Source organism: Camellia sinensis, chromosome 12, assembly GCF_055761805.1.
Source record: "Camellia sinensis isolate YWXY chromosome 12, ASM5576180v1, whole genome shotgun sequence".
NCBI lineage: Eukaryota > Viridiplantae > Streptophyta > Magnoliopsida > Ericales > Theaceae > Camellia > Camellia sinensis.
In genome coordinates this window covers 26,566,710-26,585,053 of record NC_138972.1, presented here as the reverse complement: position 1 = coordinate 26,585,053, position 18,344 = coordinate 26,566,710, and the positions used below count along the sequence as shown (strand labels likewise).

At 43.9% G+C, this 18,344-nt stretch overlaps 1 protein-coding gene across 4 annotated transcripts in view; it reads right to left on the bottom strand.

Annotated features, from left to right (window-relative positions):
* The window catches only part of LOC114284015 (protein kinase and PP2C-like domain-containing protein), a 50,452-nt gene that overhangs the window by 8,045 nt on the left and 24,063 nt on the right, over positions 1–18,344 (bottom strand). The window lies entirely within an intron of this gene.

The following is an 18,344-nucleotide window of genomic DNA, read 5'->3' as shown; positions in this document are numbered from 1 at the left end:
TGTTCCCCGGGCCTTCTCGTGACTGTTACAAAAATTTGGCCCCCGATGGCCTATTTTCAAGCTTTAAGTGAAAAACATGCATTTTTTGACTTAGTTTTCAAACTGGAAGTCCCATGCTTGTTCTGTAACTTTCCACAACTTACATTGGTCCCTCTAGAGGTGTTTGAGGTGTTCCCCGGAAAGTCTCGCGTCTGTTATATGATTTTGGCCCCCGATGCCCTATTTTCAAGCTTAAGTGTGAAAAAAGTGGCTTTTTCGACTTAGTTTTCAAACCGGAAGTGTCGTGCTAATTCCGTAAATTTCCACAACTTACATTGGTCCGTCCTAAGGTGTTTGATGTGTTCCCCGGGCCATCTCGTGACTGTTACACGATTTTGGCCCCCGATGCCTATTTTCAAGCTTAAGTGTGAAAAAAGTGCCTTTTTCGACTTAGTTTTCAAACCGGTAGTCCTGTGCTAGTTCTGTAAGTTTCCACAACTTACATTGGTCCCCCTGGAGGTGTTCAAGGTATTCTCTGGGCTTTCTCGTGATTGTTACACAACTTTGGCGCCCAATGGCCTATTTTCATGATTAAGTGGGAAGCAATGCATTTTTTAACTTAATTTTCAAACCAGGAGTCCCGTTCAAGTTCCGTAAGCTTTCACAACTTGCATTAGTCCATCCCGAGGTGTTTGCGGTGTTCCCCGGGCCTTCTCGTGATAGTTACACGATTTTGGCCTCCGATGGCCTATTTACAAGCTTAAATGTGAAAAAATTGAATTTTTTGATATAGTTTTCAAACCAGGAGTCCCGTACTAGTTCTGTAAGTTTTCTCAACTTACATCGGTCCCTCCCGAGGTGTTTGAGGTGTTCCACGGGCCTACTCGTGACTGTTACATGATTTTGGTCCCCGATGGCCTATTTTGTAGCGTAAGTGTGAGAAAAATGTCTTTTTCAAATTAGTTTTCAAACCGGAAGTCCCGTGCTAGTTCCGTAAGTTTCCACAACTTACATTGGTCCCTCCCAAGTTGTTTGATGTGTTCCATGGGCCTTCTCGTGACTATTACACGATTTTGGCTCCCTGATGGCCAATTTCCAAGCTTAAGTGTGAGAAACGTGCCTTTTTCGGCTTAGTTTTCAAACCGGCAGTCCCGTGCAAGTTCTGTAAGTTTCAATAACATACATTGATCCCTCCCAAGGTGTTCCCCTAGTTTTCTATTGAATGCTACACGATTTTGGCCCCCGATGGATTATTTTTAACCTTAAGTGTGAAAAAATTACATTTTTTGACTTAGTTTTCAAACCGGGAGTCCTGTGCCAATTCCGTAAGTTTGCACAACTTACACTGGTCCCTACCGAGGTGTTTGACGTGTTTCCCACGCCTTCTCGTGACCGTTACGCGATTTTGGCCACCTGATGGCCTATTTTCGAACTTAAGTTTGAAAAAAGTGTCTTTTTCCACTTAGTTTTCAAACCGGGACTCCCGTGCTAGTTCTGTAAATTTCTACCACTTATATTCGTCCCTCTTGAGGTGTTTGAGGGGTTTTGCTAGGGTTCTCGTGACTGTCACACAATTTTGGCCACTGATGGCCTATTTTCAAGATTAAGTGTGAAAAAAGTGTAATTTTTGACTTAGTTTTGAAACGACGAGTCTAGTGCAAGTTCCGTAAATTTTCACAACCTGCATTGGTCCCCCCTGAGGAGTTTGAGGTGTTGATTGAGCCTTCTCGTGACTGTTACACGAATTTGGCCACTGATGGTCTATTTTCAAGCCTAAGTGTGAAAAAAAGTGCATTTTTTGACTTAGATTTCAAATCGGAAGTCTCGTGCTAGTTCCGTAAGTTTCCACAACTTTTATTGGTCCTTCCTGAGGTGTTTGATGCGTTTCCTGGGCCTTCCTGTGACTGTTACACGATTTTGGCTCCCCATGTCCTATTTTTAAGCTTAAGTGTGAAAAAAGTGACTTTTCCGACATAGTTTTCAAACCGGGAGCCCCATGCTAGTTCGGTGAGTTCCCACAACTTAAATTGGTCGCTCTCGAGGTGTGAGGTGTTCCCCGGGCCTTCTCGTGACTGTTATAAAAATTTGGCCCCCGATGGCCTATTTTCAAGCTTTAAGTGAAAAATATGCATTTTTTGACTTAGTTTTCAAACTGAGAGTCCCATGCTTGTTCTGTAACTTTCCACAACTTACATTGGTCTCTCTAGAGGTGTTTGAGGTGTTCCCCGGAAAGTCTCGCGCCTGCTATACGATTTTGGCCCCTGATGGCCTATTTTCAAGCTTAAGTGTGAAAAAAGTGGCTTTTTCGACTTAGTTTTCAAACCGGAAGTGTCGTGCTAGTTCCGTAAATTTCCACAACTTACATTGGTCCGTCCTAAGGTGTTTGATGTGTTCCCCGGGCCATCTCGTGACTGTTACACGATTTTGGCCCCCGATGCCTATTTTCAAGCTTAAGTGTGAAAAAAGTACCTTTTTCGACTTAGTTTTCAAACCGGTAGTCCTGTGCTAGTTCTGTAAGTTTCCACAACTTACATTGGTCCCCCTGGAGGTGTTCAAGGTATTCTCTGGGCTTTCTCGTGATTGTTACACAACTTTGGCGCCCAATGGCCTATTTTCATGATTAAGTGGGAAACAGTGCATTTTTTAACTTAATTTTCAAACCAGGAGTCCCGTGCAAGTTCCGTAAGCTTTCACAACTTGCATTAGTCCATCCCGAGGTGTTTGCGGTGTTCCCCGGGCCTTCTCGTGATAGTTACACGATTTTGGCCCCCGATGGCCTATTTACAAGCTTAAATGTGAAAAAATTGAATTTTTTGATACAGTTTTCAAACCAGGAGTCCCGTACTAGTTCCGTAAGTTTTCTCAACTTACATCGGTCCCTCTCGAGGTGTTTGAGGTGTTCCACGGGCCTACTCGTGACTGTTACACGATTTTGGTCCCCGATGGCCTATTTTGTAGCGTAAGTGTGAGAAAAACGTCTTTTTCAAATTAGTTTTCAAACCGGAAGTCCCGTGCTAGTTCCGTAAGTTTCCACAACTTACATTGGTCCCTCCCAAGTTGTTTGACGTGTTCCATGGGCCTTCTCGTGACTATTACACGATTTTGGCCCCATGATGGCCAATTTTCAAGCTTAAGTGTGAGAAGGGTGCCTTTTTCGACTTAGTTTTCAAACCGGCAGTCCCGTGCTAGTTCTGTAAGTTTCAATAACATACATTGATCCCTCCCAAGGTGTTCCCCTGGTGTTCTGTTGAATGCTACACGATTTTGGCCCCCGATGGCTTATTTTTAACCTTAAGTGTGAAAAAAGTGTATTTTTTGACTTAGTTTTCAAACCGGGAGTCCTGTGCCAGTTCCGTAAGTTTGCACAACTTACATTAGTCCCAACCGAGGTGTTTGACGTGTTCCCCACGCCTTCTCGTGACCGTTACGCGATTTTGGCCCCCTGATGGCCTATTTTCGAACTTAAGTTTGAAAAAAGTGTCTTTTTCTACTTAGTTTTTAAACCGGGACTCCCGTGCTAGTTCTGTAAAATTCTACCACTTATATTTGTCCCTCTTGAGGAGTTTGAGGGGTTTCGCTAGGGTTCTCGTGACTGTTACACAATTTTGGCCCCTGATGGCCTATTTTCAAGATTAAGTGTGAAAAAAGTGCAATTTTTGACTTAGTTTTGAAACGAGGAGTCCCGTGCAGGTTCCGTAAATTTTCACAACCTGCATTGGTCCCCCCCGAGGTGTTTGAGGTGTTGCTTGGGCCTTCTCGTGACTGTTACACGAATTTGGCCACTGATTGTCTATTTTCAAGCCTAAGTGTGAAAAAAAATGCATTTTTTTGACTTAGATTTCAAACCGGAAGTCCCGTGCTAGTTCCGTATGTTTCCACAACTTCTATTGGTCCTTCCTGAGGTGTTTGATGCGTTTCCTGGGCCTTCCCGTGACTGTTACACGATTTTGGCTCCCCATGTCCTATTTTTAAGCTTAAGTGTGAAAAAAGTGACTTTTCCGACATAGTTTTCAAACCGGGAGCCCCATGCTAGTTCGGTGAGTTCCCACAACTTACATTGGTCGCTCTCGAGGTGTGAGGTGTTCCCCAGGCCTTCTCGTGACTGTTACACAATTTTGGCCCTCGATGGCCTATTTTCAGGATTAAGTGTGAAAAAAAGTGCATTTTTTGGCTTCGTTTTCAAGTCGGGAGTCCCGTTGAAGTTCCGTAAGTTTCCACAACTTACAATGGTCTCTCCTGAGGTGTTTGAGGTATTCCTCGGACATTCTTGTGATTGCTACATTGTTTTCAAACTAGAAGTCCCGTACTAGTTCTGTAAGTTTTCACAACTTACATTGGTCCCTCCCAAGGTGTTCAAGGCGTTCATTGGGCCTTCTCGTGACTGTTACACGATTTTGGCACCCGATGGCCTATTTTCAAGCTTAAGTATGAAAAAAGTGTCTTTCTCGACTTAGTTTTCAAACCGGAAGTGTCGTGCTAGTTCCATAAGTTTCCACAACTTACATTGGTGCCTCCCGAGTTGTTTGATGTGTTCCTTGGGCCTTGTCGTGACTGTTACACGATTTTGGCCCGCGATGGCCTATTTTCACAATTAAGGTTGAGAAAATTGCCTTTTTGGACTTATTTTTCAAATCGGGAGTCCCGTGCTAGTTCCTTTGAGGTGTTCCCCGGGCCTTCTCATGACTGTTACACGATTTTAGCCTCCGATGGCCTATTTTCAACCTTAAGTGTGAAAAAATTGCATTTTTTGACTTAGTTTTCAAACCGGAATCTCGTGCCAGTTCCATCAGTTTCCACAACTTACATTGGTCCTTCCCAAGGTATTTGAGGTATTCCCTGGGCATTCTCGTGACTGTGACACGATTTTGGCCCCTAATGGACTATTTTCAAGCTTAAGTGTGAAAAAGGTGTCTTTTTTGTCTTAGTTTTCAAACCGGGAGTCCCGTGCTAGTTCTGTAAGTTTCCACAACTTACATTGGTCCCTCTTGAGGTATTTGAGGTGTTCCCCACACCTACTCGAGACTGTTACACGATTTTAGCTCCCGATGGCCTATTTTCAAGCTTAAGTGTGAAAAAAATGCATCTTTTGACTTGGTTTTGAAACCGGGAGTCCCGTGCTAGTTTCGTAAGTTTTCACAACTTACATTGGTCCCTTCCGAGGTGTTTGAGGTGTTCCCCGAGCCTTCTCGTGACTGTTAATTGATTTTGGCCATCGATGGCCTATTTTCAACCTTAAGTGTGAAAAAAGTGCTTGTTTTGGTTTAGTTTTCAAATCGGGGAATCCCGTGCCAGTTTCATAAGTTTCCACAACTTACATTGGTCTCTCCCGAGGTGTTTGAGGTGTTCCCGGGACTTCTCCTGACTGTTAATCGATTTCGTTCCCCGATGGCCTATTTTCAAGGTTAAGTGTGAAAAAAAGTGTCTTTTTCGACTCAGGTTTCAAACCGGGAGTCCTGCGCCTGTTCTTTAAGTTTTCAAAACTTACTTTAGTCCCTCTCGAGGCGTCAGAGGTGTTACACGGGCCTTCTCGTGACTGTTACAAAAATTTGGCCCCCGATGGCCTATTTTCAAGCTTTAAGTGAAAAACATGCATTTTTTGACTTAGCTTTCAAACTAGGAGTCCCATGCTTGTTCTGTAACTTTCCACAACTTACATTGGTCCCTCTAGAGGTGTTTGAGGTGTTCCCCGGAAAGTCTCGCACCTGTTATACGATTTTGGCTCCCGATGGCCTATTTTCAAGCTTAAGTGTGAAAAAAGTGGCTTTTTCGACTTAGTTTTCAAACCGGAAGTGTCGTGCTAGTTCCGTAAATTTCCACAACTTACATTGGTCCGTCCTAAGGTGTTTGATGTGTTCCCCGGGCCATCTCGTGACTGTTACACGATTTTGGCCCCCGATGCCTATTTTCAAGCTTAAGTGTGAAAAAAGTGCATTTTTCGACTTAGTTTTCAAACCGGTAGTCCTGTGCTAGTTCTGTAAGTTTCCACAACTTACATTGGTCCCCCTGGAGGTGTTCAAGGTATTCTCTGGGCTTTCTCGTTATTGTTACACAACTTTGGCACCCAATGGCCTATTTTCATGATTAAGTGGGAAACAGTGCATTTTTTAACTTAATTTTCAAACCAGGAGTCCCGTGCAAGTTCCGTAAGCTTTCACAACTTGCATTAGTCCATCCCGAGGTGTTTGCGGTGTTCCCCGGGCCTTCTCGTGATAGTTACACGATTTTGGCCCCCGATGGCCTATTTACAAGCTTAAATGTGAAAAAAGTGCATTTTTTTATATAGTTTTCAAACCAGGAGTCCCGTACTAGTTTCGTAAGTTTTCTCAACTTACATCGGTCCCTCCCGAGGTGTTTGAGGTGTTCCACGGCCTACTCGTGACTGTTACACGATTTTGGTCCCCGATGGCCTATTTTGTAGCGTAAGTGTGAGAAAAATGTCTTTTTCAAATTAGTTTTCAAACCGGAAGTCCCGTGCTAGTTCCGTAAGTTTCCACAACTTACATTGGTCCCTCCCAAGTTGTTTGATGTGTTCCATGGGCCTTCTCGTGACTATTACACGATTTTGGCCCCCTGATGGCCAATTTCCAAGCTTAAGTGTGAGAAGCGTGCCTTTTTCGGCTTAGTTTTCAAACCGGCAGTTCCGTGTTAGTTCTGTAAGTTTCAATAACATACATTGATCCCTCCCAAGGTGTTCCCCTGGTGTTCTGTTGAATGCTACACGATTTTGGCCCCCGATGGCTTAATTTTAACCTTAAGTGTGAAAAAAGTGCATTTTTTGACTTAGTTTTCAAACCGGGAGTCCTGTGCCAGTTCCGTAAGTTTGCACAACTTACATTGGTCCCTACCGAGGTGTTTGACGTGTTCCCCACGCCTTCTCGTGACCGTTACGCGATTTTGGCCCCCTGATGGCCTATTTGCGAACTTAAGTTTGAAAAAAGTGTCTTTTTCTACTTAGTTTTTAAACCGGGACTCCCGTGCTAGTTCTGTAAATTTCTACCACTTATATTCGTCCCTCTTGAGGTGTTTGAGGGGTTTCGCTAGGGTTCTCGTGACTGTTACACAATTTTGGCCCCTGATGGCCTATTTTCAAGATTAAGTGTGAAAAAAGTGCAATTTTTGACTTAGTTTTGAAACGAGGAGTCCCGTGCAGGTTCCGTAAATTTTCACAACCTGCATTGGTGCCCCCCGAGGTGTTTGAGGTGTTGCTTGGGCCTTCTCGTGACTGTTACACGAATTTGGCCACTGATGGTCTATTTTCAAGCCTAAGTGTGAAAAAAAGTGCATTTTTTTGACTTAGATTTCAAACCGGAAGTCCCGTGCTAGTTCCGTAAGTTTCCACAACTTCTATTGGTCCTTCCTGAGGTGTTTGATGCGTTTCCTGAGCCTTCCCGTGACTGTTACACGATTTTGGCTCCCCATGTCCTATTTTTAAGCTTAAGTGTGAAAAAAGTGACTTTTGGCTTAGTTTCCAAAACTTGTATTGGTCCCTCCCGAGGTGTTTGAGGTGTTTGGCTTATTTTTAACCTTAAGTGTGAAAAAAGTGCATTTTTTGACTTAGTTTTCAAACCGGGAGTCCGGTGCCAGTTCCGTAAGTTTGCACAACTTACATTGGTCCCTACCGAGGTGTTTGACGTGTTCCCTACGCCTTCTTGTGACTGTTAGTCGTTATTGGCCATCGATGGCCTATTTTCACCCTTAAGTGTGAAAAAAGTGCTTGTTTTGGTATAGATTTCAAATCGGGGAGTCCCGTGGCAGTTTCATAAGTTTCCACAACTGACATTGGTCTCTCTAGATTTCAAATCGAGGTGTTTGAGGTGTTCCCCGGGACTTTTCCTGACTGTTAATCGATTTCGTTCCCCGATGGCCTATTTTCAAGGTTAAGTGTGAAAAAAAGTGTCTTTTTCGACTCAGTTTTCAAACCGAGAGTCCTGCGCCTGTTCTGTAATTTTCAAAACTTACATTAGTCCCTCTCGAGGCGTCTGAGGTGTTCCCCGGGCCTTCTCGTGACTGTTACAAAAATTTGGCCCCCGATGGCCTATTTTCAAGCTTTAAGTGAAAAACATGCATTTTTTGACCTAGTTTTCAAACTGGGAGTCCCATGCTTGTTCTGTAACTTTCCACAACTTACATTGGTCCCTCTAGAGGTGTTTGAGGTGTTCCCCGGAAAGTCTCGCGCCTGTTATACGATTTTTGCCCCCGATGGCCTATTTTCAAGCTTAAGTGCGAAAAAGTGGCTTTTTCGACTTAGTTTTCAAACCAGAAGTGTCGTGCTAGTTCCGTAAATTTCCACAACTTACATTGGTCCGTCCTAAGGTGTTTGATGTGTTCCCTAGGCCATCTCGTGACTGTTACACGATTTTGGCCCCCGATTCCTATTTCAAGCTTAAGTGTGAAAAAAGTGCCTTTTTCGACTTAGTTTTCAAACCGGTAGTCATGTGCTAGTTCTGTAAGTTTTCCACAACGTACATTGGTCCCCCTGGAGGTGTTCAAGGTATTCTCTGGGCTTTCTCGTGATTGTTAAACAACTTTGGTGCCCAATGGCCTATTTTCATGATTAAGTGGGAAACAGTGCATTTTTAGACTTAATTTTCAAACCAGGAGTCCCGTGCAAGTTCCGTAAGCTTTCACACCTTGCATTAGTCCATCCCGAGGTGTTTGCTGTGTTCCCCGGGCCTTCTCGTGATAGTTACCTGATTTTGGCCCCCGATGGTCTATTTATAAGCTTAAATGTGAAAAAAGTGCATTTTTTGATATAGTTTTCAAACCAGGAGTCCCGTACTAGTTCCGTAAGTTTTCTCAACTTACATCGGTCCCTCCCGAGGTGTTTGAGGTGTTTCACGGGCCTACTCGTGACTATTACACGATTTTGGTCCCCGATGGCCTATTTTGTAGCGTAAGTGTGAGAAAAATGTCTTTTAAAAATTAGTTTTCAAACTGGAAGTCCCGTGCTAGTTCCGTAAGTTTCCACAACTTACATTGGTCCCTCCCAAGTTGTTTGACGTGTTCCATGGGCCTTCTCGTGACTATTACACGATTTTGGCCCCCTGATGGCCAATTTTCAAGCTTAAGTGTGAGAAACGTGCCTTTTTCGGCTTAGTTTTCAAGCCGGCAGCCCCGTGCTAGTTCTGTAAGTTTCAATAACATACATTAATCCCTCCCAAGGTGTTCCCCGCGTGCTCTACTGAATGCTACACGATTTTGGCCCCCGATGGCTTATTTTTAACCTTAAGTGTGAAAAAAGTGCATTTTTTGACTTAGTTTTCAAACCGGGTGTCCTGTGCCAGTTCCGTAAGTTTGCACAACTTACATTGGTCCCTACCGAGGTGTTTGACGTGTTCCCCACGCCTTCTCGTGACCGTTACGCGATTTTGGCCCCCTGATGGCCTATTTTCGAACTTAAGTTTGAAAAAAGTGTCTTTTTCCACTTAGTTTTCAAACCGGGACTCCTGTGCTAGTTCTGTAAATTTCTACCACTTATATTCGTCCCTCTTGAGGTGTTTGAGGGGTTTCGCTAGGATTCTCGTGACTGTTACACAATTTTGGCCCCTGATGGCCTATTTTCAAGATTAAGTGTGAAAAAAGTGCAATTTTTGACTTAGTTTTGAAACGAGGAGTCCCGTGCAAATTCCGTAAATTTTAAGAACCTGCATTGGTCCCCCCCGAGGTGTTTGAGGTGTTACTTGGGCCTTCTCGTGACTGTTACACGAATTTGGCCACTGATGGTCTATTTTCAGGCCTAAGTGTGAAAAAAAATGCATTTTTTTGAGTTAGATTTCAAATCGGAAGTCCCGTGCTAGTTCCGAAAGTTTCCACAACTTCTATTGGTCCTTCCCGAGGTGTTTGATGCGTTTCCTGGGCCTTCCCGTGACTGTTACACGATTTTGGCTCCCCATGTCCTATTTTTAAGCTTAAGTGTGAAAAAAGTGACTTTTCCGACATAGTTTTCAAACCGAGAGCCCCAGGCTAGTTCGGTGAGTTCCCACAACTTACATTGATCACTCTCGAGGTGTGAGGTGTTCCCCGGGCCTTCTCGTGACTGTTACACAATTTTGGCCCTCGATGGCCTATTTTCAGGATTAAGTGTGAAAAAAAGTGCATTTTTTGGCTTCGTTTTCAAGTCGGGAGTCCCGTTGAAGTTCCGTAAGTTTCCACAACTTACAATGGTCTCTCCTGAGGTGTTTGAGGTATTCCTCGGACATTCTCGTGATTGCTACCTTGTTTTCAAATCGGAAGTCCCGTGCTAGTTCTGTAAGTTTTCACAACTTACATTGGTCCCTCCCAAGGTGTTCAAGGCGTTCATTGGGCCTTCTCGTGACTGTTACACGATTTTGGCACCCGATGGCCTATTTTCAAGCTTGAGTATGAAAAAAGTGTCTTTCTCGACTTAGTTTTCAAACCGGAAGTCTCGTGCTAGTTCCATAAGTTTCCACAACTTACATTGGTACCTCCCGAGTTGTTTGATGTGTTCCTTGGGCCTTGTCGTGACTGTTACATGATTCTGGCCCGCGATGGCCTATTTTCACAATTAAGTTTGAGAAAATTGCCTTTTTGGACTTATTTTTCAAATTGGGAGTCCCGTGCTAGTTCCTTTGAGGTGTTCCCCGGGCCTTCTCATGACTGTTACACGATTTTAGCCTCCAATGGCCTATTTTCAACCTTAAGTGTGAAAAAATTGCACTTTTTGACTTAGTTTTCAAACCGGAATCTCGTGCCAATTCCATAAGTTTCCACAACTTACATTGGTCCTTCCCAAGGTGTTTGAGGTATTCCCCGGTCCTTCTCGTGACTGTGACACGATTTTGGCCCCTGATGAACTATTTTCAAGCTTAAGTGTGAAAAAGGTGTCTTTTTTGTCTTAGTTTTCAAACCGGAAGTCCCGTGCTAGTTCTGTAAGTTTCCACAACTTACATTGGGCCCTCTTGAGGTATTTGAGGTGTTCCCCACACCTACTCGAGACTGTTACATGATTTTGCCACCCGATAGGCTATTTTCAAGCTTAAGTGTGAAAAAAATGCATCTTTTGACTTATTTTTGAAACCGGGAGTCCCGTGCTAGTTTCGTAAGTTTCCACAACTTACATTGGTCCCTTCCGAGGTGTTTGATGTGTTTCCTGTGCCTTCTCATGACTGTTACATGATGTTGGCCCCTGATGGCCAATTTTCAAGCTTAAATGCGAGAAAAGTGGCTTTTGGACTTAGTTTTCAAACCGGAAGTTCCGGGGTAATTCCGTAAGTTGCCAAAACTTATATTGGTCCCTCCCGAGGTTTTTGAGGTGTTCCGCGAGCCTTCTCGTGACTGTTAGTCGATTTTGGCCATCGACGGCCTATTTTCAACCTTAAGTGTGAAAAAAGTGCTTGTTTTGGTTTAGTTTTCAAATCGGGGAGTCCCGTGGCAGTTTCATAAGTTTCCACAACTTACATTGGTCCCTCCCGAGGTGTTTGAGGTGTTCCCCGGGACTTCTCCTGACTGTTAATCGATTTCGTTCCCCGATGGCCTATTTTCAAGGTTAAGTGTGAAAAAAAGTGTCTTTTTCGACTCAGTTTTCAAGCCAGGAGTCCTGCACCTGTTCTGCAAGTTTTCAAAACTCACATTAGTCCCTCTCGAGGCGTTTAAGGTGTTCCCCGGGCCTTCTCGTGACTGTTACAAAAATTTGGCCCCTGTGAAAAACATGCATTTTTTGACTTAGTTTTCAAACTGGGAGTCCCATGCTTGTTCTGTAACTTTCCACAACTTACATTGGTCCCTATAGAGGTGTTTGAGGTGTTCCTCGGAAAGTCTCGCGCCTGTTATACGATTTTTGCCCCCGATGGCCTATTTTCAAGCTTAAGTGTGAAAAAAGTGACTTTTTCGACTTAGTTTTCAAACCGGAAGTGTCGTGCTAGTTCCGTAAATTTCCACAACTTACATTGGTCCGTCCTAAGGTGTTTGAAGTGTTCCCTGGGCCATCTCGTGACTGTTACAGGATTTTGGCCCCCGATGCCTATTTTCAAGCTTAAGTGTGAAAAAAGTGCCTTTTTCGACTTAGTTTTCAAACCGGTAGTCATGTGCTAGTTCTGTAAGTTTCCACAACGTACATTGGTCCCCCTGGAGGTGTTCAAGGTATTCTCTGGGCTTTCTCGTGATTGTTAAACAACTTTGGCGCCCAATGGCCTATTTTCATGATTAAGTGGGAAACAGTGCATTTTTAGACTTAATTTTCAAACCAGGAGTCCCGTGCAAGTTCCGTAAGCTTTCACACCTTGCATTAGTCCATCCCGAGGTGTTTGCTGTGTTCCCCGGGCCTTCTCGAGATAGTTACCCGATTTTGGCCCCCGATGGCCTATTTACAAGCTTAAATGTGAAAAAAGTGCATTTTTTGATATAGATTTCAAACCAGGAGTCCCGTACTAGTTCCGTAAGTTTTCTCAACTTACATCGGTCCCTCTCGAGGTGTTTGACGTGTTCCACGGGCCTACTCGTGACTGTTACACAATTTTGGCCCCTGGTGGCCTATTTTCAAGATTAAGTGTGAAAAAAGTGCAATTTTTGACTTAGTTTTGAAACGAGGAGTCCCGTGCAAGTTCCGTAAATTTTCACAACCTGCATTGGTCCCCCCCGAGGTGTTTGAGGTGTTGCTTGGGCCTTCTCGTGACTGTTACACGAATTTGGGCACTGATGGTCTATTTTCAAGCCTAAGTGTGAAAAAAAATGCATTTTTTTGACTTAGATTTCAAACCGGAAGTCCCATGCGAAAGTTCTCACAACTTCTATTGGTCCTTCCCGAGGTGTTTGATGCGTTTCCTGGGCCTTCCCGTGACTGTTACACGATTTTGGCTCCCCATGTCCTATTTTTAAGCTTAAGTGTGAAAAAAGTGACTTTTCCGACATAGTTTTCAAACCGGGAGCCCCATGCTAGTTCGGTGAGTTCCCACAACTTACATTGGTCGCTCTCGAGGTGTGAGGTGTTCCCCGGGCCTTCTCGTGACTGTTACACAATTTTGGCCCTCGATGGCCTATTTTCAGGATTAAGTGTGAAAAAAAGTGCATTTTTTGGCTTCGTTTTCAAGTCGGGAGTCCCGTTGAAGTTCCGTAAGTTTCCACAACTTACAATGGTCTCTCCTGAGGTGTTTGAGGTATTCCTCGAACATTCTCGTGATTCGTACATTGTTTTCAAACCGGAAGTCCCGTGCTAGTTCTGTAAGTTTTTACAACTTACATTGGTCCCTCCCAAGGTGTTCAAGGCGTTCATTGGGCCTTCTCGTGACTGTTACACGATTTTGGCACCCGATGGCCTATTTTCAAGCTTGAGTATGAAAAAAGTGTCTTTCTCGACTTAGTTTTCAAACCGGAAGTCTCGTGCTAGTTCCATAAGTTTCCACAACTTACATTGGTGCCTCCCGAGTTGTTTGATGTGTTCCTTGGGCCTTGTCGTGACTGTTACACGATTCTGGCCCGCAATGGCCAATTTTCACAATTAAGTTTGAGAAAATTGCCTTTTTGGACTTATTTTTCAAATCGGGAGTCCCGTGCTAGTTCCTTTGAGGTGTTCCCCGGGCCTTCTCATGACTGTTACACGATTTTAGCCTCCGATGGCCTATTTTCAACCTTAAGTGTGAAAAAATTGCATTTTTTGACTTAGTTTTCAAACCGGAATCTCGTGCTAGTTCCATAAGTTTCCACAACTTACATTGGTCCTTCCAAAGGTGTTTGAGGTATTCCCTGGGCCTTCTCGTGACTGTCACACGATTTTGGCCCCTAATGAACTATTTTCAAGCTTAAGTGTGAAAAAGGTGTCTTTTTTGTCTTAGTTTTCAAACCGGGAGTCCCGTGCTAGTTCTGTAAGTTTTCACAACTTACATTAGTCCCTCTTGAGGTATTTGAGGAGTTCCCCACACCTACTCGAGACTGTTACACGATTTTGGCTCCCGATGGCCTATTTTCAAGCTTAAGTGTGAAAAAAATGCATCTTTTGACTTAGTTTTGAAACCGGGAGTCCCGTGCTAGTTTCGTAAGTTTCCACAACTTACATTGGTCCCTTCCGAGGTGTTTGATGTGTTTCCTGTGCCTTCTCATGACTGTTACATGATGTTGGCCCCTGATGGCCAATTTTCAAGCTTAAATGCGAGAAAAGTGGCTTTTTGGACTTAGTTTTCAAACCGGAAGTTCCGGGATAATTCCGTAAGTTTCCAAAACTAATATTGGTCCCTCCCGAGGTGTTTGAGGTGTTTGGCTAATTTTTAACCTTAAGTGTAAAAAAAGTACATTTTTTGACTTAGTTTTCAAACCGGGAGTCCTGTGCCAGTTCCGTCAGTTTGCACAACTTACATTGGTCCCTACCGAGGTGTTTGACGTGTTCCCTACGCCTTCTCGTGACTGTTAGTCGATTTTGGCCATCGATGGCCTATTTTCAACCTTAAGTGTGAAAAAAGTGCTTGTTTCGGTTTAATTTTCAAATCGGGGAGTCCCGTGGCAGTTTCATAAGTTTCCACAACTTACATTGGTCTCTCCCGAGGTGTTTGAGGTGTTCCCCGGGACTTCTCCTGACTGTTAATCGATTTCGTTCCCCGATGGCCTATTTTCAAGGTCAAGTGTGAAAAAAAGTGTCTTTTTCGACTCTGTTTTCAAACCGGGAGTCCTGCGCCTGTTCTGTAAGTTTTCAAAACTTACATTAGTCCCTCTCGAGGCGTCTGAGGTGTTCCCCGGGCCTTCTCGTGACTGTTAGAAAAATTTGGCCCCCGATGGCCTATTTTCAAGCTTTAAGTGAAAAACATGCATTTTTTGACCTAGTTTTCAAACTGGGAGTCCCATGCTTGTTCTGTAACTTTCCACAACTTACATTGGTCCCTCTAGAGGTGTTTGAGGTGTTCCCCGGAAAGTCTCGCGCTTGTTATACGATTTTGGCCCCCGATGGCCTATTTTCAAGCTTAAGTGTGAAAAAAGTAGCTTTTTCGACTTAGTTTTCAAACCGGAAGTGTCGTGCTAGTTCCGTAAATTTCCACAACTTACATTGGTCCGTCCTAAGGTGTTTGATGTGTTCCCTGGGCCATCTCGTGACTGTTACACGATTTTGGCCCCCGATGCCTATTTTCAAGCTTAAGTGTGGAAAATGTGTCTTTTTCGACTTAGTTTTCAAACCGGTAGTCTTGTGCTAGTTCTGTAAGTTTCCACAACTTACATTGGTCCCCCTGGAGGTGTTCAAGGAATTCTCTGGGCTTTCTCGTGATTGTTAAACAACTTTGGCGCCCAATGGCCTATTTTCATGATTAAGTGGGAAACAGTGCATTTTTTGACTTAATTTTCAAACCAGGAGTCCCGTGCAAGTTCCGTAAGCTTTCACACCTTGCATTAGTCCATCCCGAGGTGTTTGCGGTGTTCCCCGGGCCTTCTCGTGATAGTTACCCGATTTTGGCCCCCGATGACCTATTTACAAACTTAAATGTGAAAAAAAATGCATTTTTTGATATAGTTTTCAAACCAGGAGTCCCGTACTAGTTCCGTAAGTTTTCTCAACTTACATCGGTCCCTCCCGAGGTGTTTGAGGTGTTCCACGGGCCTACTCGTGACTGTTACACGATTTTGGTCCCCGATGGCCTATTTTGTAGCTTAAATGTGAGAAAATTGTCCTTTTCAAATTAGTTTTCAAACCGGAAGTCCCGTGCTAGTTCCGTAAGTTTCCACAACTTACATTGGTCCCTCCCAAGGTGTTCAAGGCGTTCATTGGGCCTTCTCGTGACTGTTACACGATTTTGGCACCCGATGGCCTATTTTCAGGCTTGAGTATGAAAAAAGTGTCTTTCTCGACTTAGTTTTCAAACCGGAAGTCTCGTGCTAGTTCCATAAGTTTCCACAACTTACATTGGTGCCTCCCGAGTTGTTTGATGTGTTCCTTGGGCCTTGTCGTGACTGTTACACGATTCTGGCCCGCAATGGCCAATTTTCACAATTAAGTTTGAGAAAATTGCCTTTTTGGACTTATTTTTCAAATCGGGAGTCCCGTGCTAGTTCCTTTGAGGTGTTCCCCGGGCCTTCTCATGACTGTTACACGATTTTAGCCTCCGATGGCCTATTTTCAACCTTAAGTGTGAAAAAATTGCATTTTTTGACTTAGTTTTCAAACCGGAATCTCGTGCTAGTTCCATAAGTTTCCACAACTTACATTGGTCCTTCCAAAGGTGTTTGAGGTATTCCCTGGGCCTTCTCGTGACTGTCACACGATTTTGGCCCCTAATGAACTATTTTCAAGCTTAAGTGTGAAAAAGGTGTCTTTTTTGTCTTAGTTTTCAAACCGGGAGTCCCGTGCTAGTTCTGTAAGTTTTCACAACTTACATTAGTCCCTCTTGAGGTATTTGAGGAGTTCCCCACACCTACTCGAGACTGTTACACGATTTTGGCTCCCGATGGCCTATTTTCAAGCTTAAGTGTGAAAAAAATGCATCTTTTGACTTAGTTTTGAAACCGGGAGTCCCGTGCTAGTTTCGTAAGTTTCCACAACTTACATTGGTCCCTTCCGAGGTGTTTGATGTGTTTCCTGTGCCTTCTCATGACTGTTACATGATGTTGGCCCCTGATGGCCAATTTTCAAGCTTAAATGCGAGAAAAGTGGCTTTTTGGACTTAGTTTTCAAACCGGAAGTTCCGGGATAATTCCGTAAGTTTCCAAAACTAATATTGGTCCCTCCCGAGGTGTTTGAGGTGTTTGGCTAATTTTTAACCTTAAGTGTAAAAAAAGTACATTTTTTGACTTAGTTTTCAAACCGGGAGTCCTGTGCCAGTTCCGTCAGTTTGCACAACTTACATTGGTCCCTACCGAGGTGTTTGACGTGTTCCCTACGCCTTCTCGTGACTGTTAGTCGATTTTGGCCATCGATGGCCTATTTTCAACCTTAAGTGTGAAAAAAGTGCTTGTTTCGGTTTAATTTTCAAATCGGGGAGTCCCGTGGCAGTTTCATAAGTTTCCACAACTTACATTGGTCTCTCCCGAGGTGTTTGAGGTGTTCCCCGGGACTTCTCCTGACTGTTAATCGATTTCGTTCCCCGATGGCCTATTTTCAAGGTCAAGTGTGAAAAAAAGTGTCTTTTTCGACTCTGTTTTCAAACCGGGAGTCCTGCGCCTGTTCTGTAAGTTTTCAAAACTTACATTAGTCCCTCTCGAGGCGTCTGAGGTGTTCCCCGGGCCTTCTCGTGACTGTTAGAAAAATTTGGCCCCCGATGGCCTATTTTCAAGCTTTAAGTGAAAAACATGCATTTTTTGACTTAGTTTTCAAACTGGGAGTCCCATGCTTGTTCTGTAACTTTCCACAACTTACATTGGTCCCTCTAGAGGTGTTTGAGGTGTTCCCCGGAAAGTCTCGCGCTTGTTATACGATTTTGGCCCCCGATGGCCTATTTTCAAGCTTAAGTGTGAAAAAAGTAGCTTTTTCGACTTAGTTTTCAAACCGGAAGTGTCGTGCTAGTTCCGTAAATTTCCACAACTTACATTGGTCCGTCCTAAGGTGTTTGATGTGTTCCCTGGGCCATCTCGTGACTGTTACACGATTTTGGCCCCCGATGCCTATTTTCAAGCTGAAGTGTGGAAAATGTGTCTTTTTCGACTTAGTTTTCAAACCGGTAGTCTTGTGCTAGTTCTGTAAGTTTCCACAACGTACATTGGTCCCCCTGGAGGTGTTCAAGGAATTCTCTGGGCTTTCTCGTGATTGTTAAACAACTTTGGCGCCCAATGGCCTATTTTCATGATTAAGTGGGAAACAGTGCATTTTTTGACTTAATTTTCAAACCAGGAGTCCCGTGCAAGTTCCGTAAGCTTTCACACCTTGCATTAGTCCATCCCGAGGTGTTTGCGGTGTTCCCCGGGCCTTCTCGTGATAGTTACCCGATTTTGGCCCCCGATGACCTATTTACAAACTTAAATGTGAAAAAAAATGCATTTTTTGATATAGTTTTCAAACCAGGAGTCCCGTACTAGTTCCGTAAGTTTTCTCAACTTACATCGGTCCCTCCCGAGGTGTTTGAGGTGTTCCACGGGCCTACTCGTGACTGTTACACGATTTTGGTCCCCGATGGCCTATTTTGTAGCTTAAATGTGAGAAAATTGTCCTTTTCAAATTAGTTTTCAAACCGGAAGTCCCGTGCTAGTTCCGTAAGTTTCCACAACTTACATTGGTCCCTCCCAAGGTGTTCAAGGCGTTCATTGGGCCTTCTCGTGACTGTTACACGATTTTGGCACCCGATGGCCTATTTTCAGGCTTGAGTATGAAAAAAGTGTCTTTCTCGACTTAGTTTTCAAACCGGAAGTCTCGTGCTAGTTCCATAAGTTTCCACAACTTACATTGGTGCCTCCCGAGTTGTTTGATGTGTTCCTTGGGCCTTGTCGTGACTGTTACACGATTC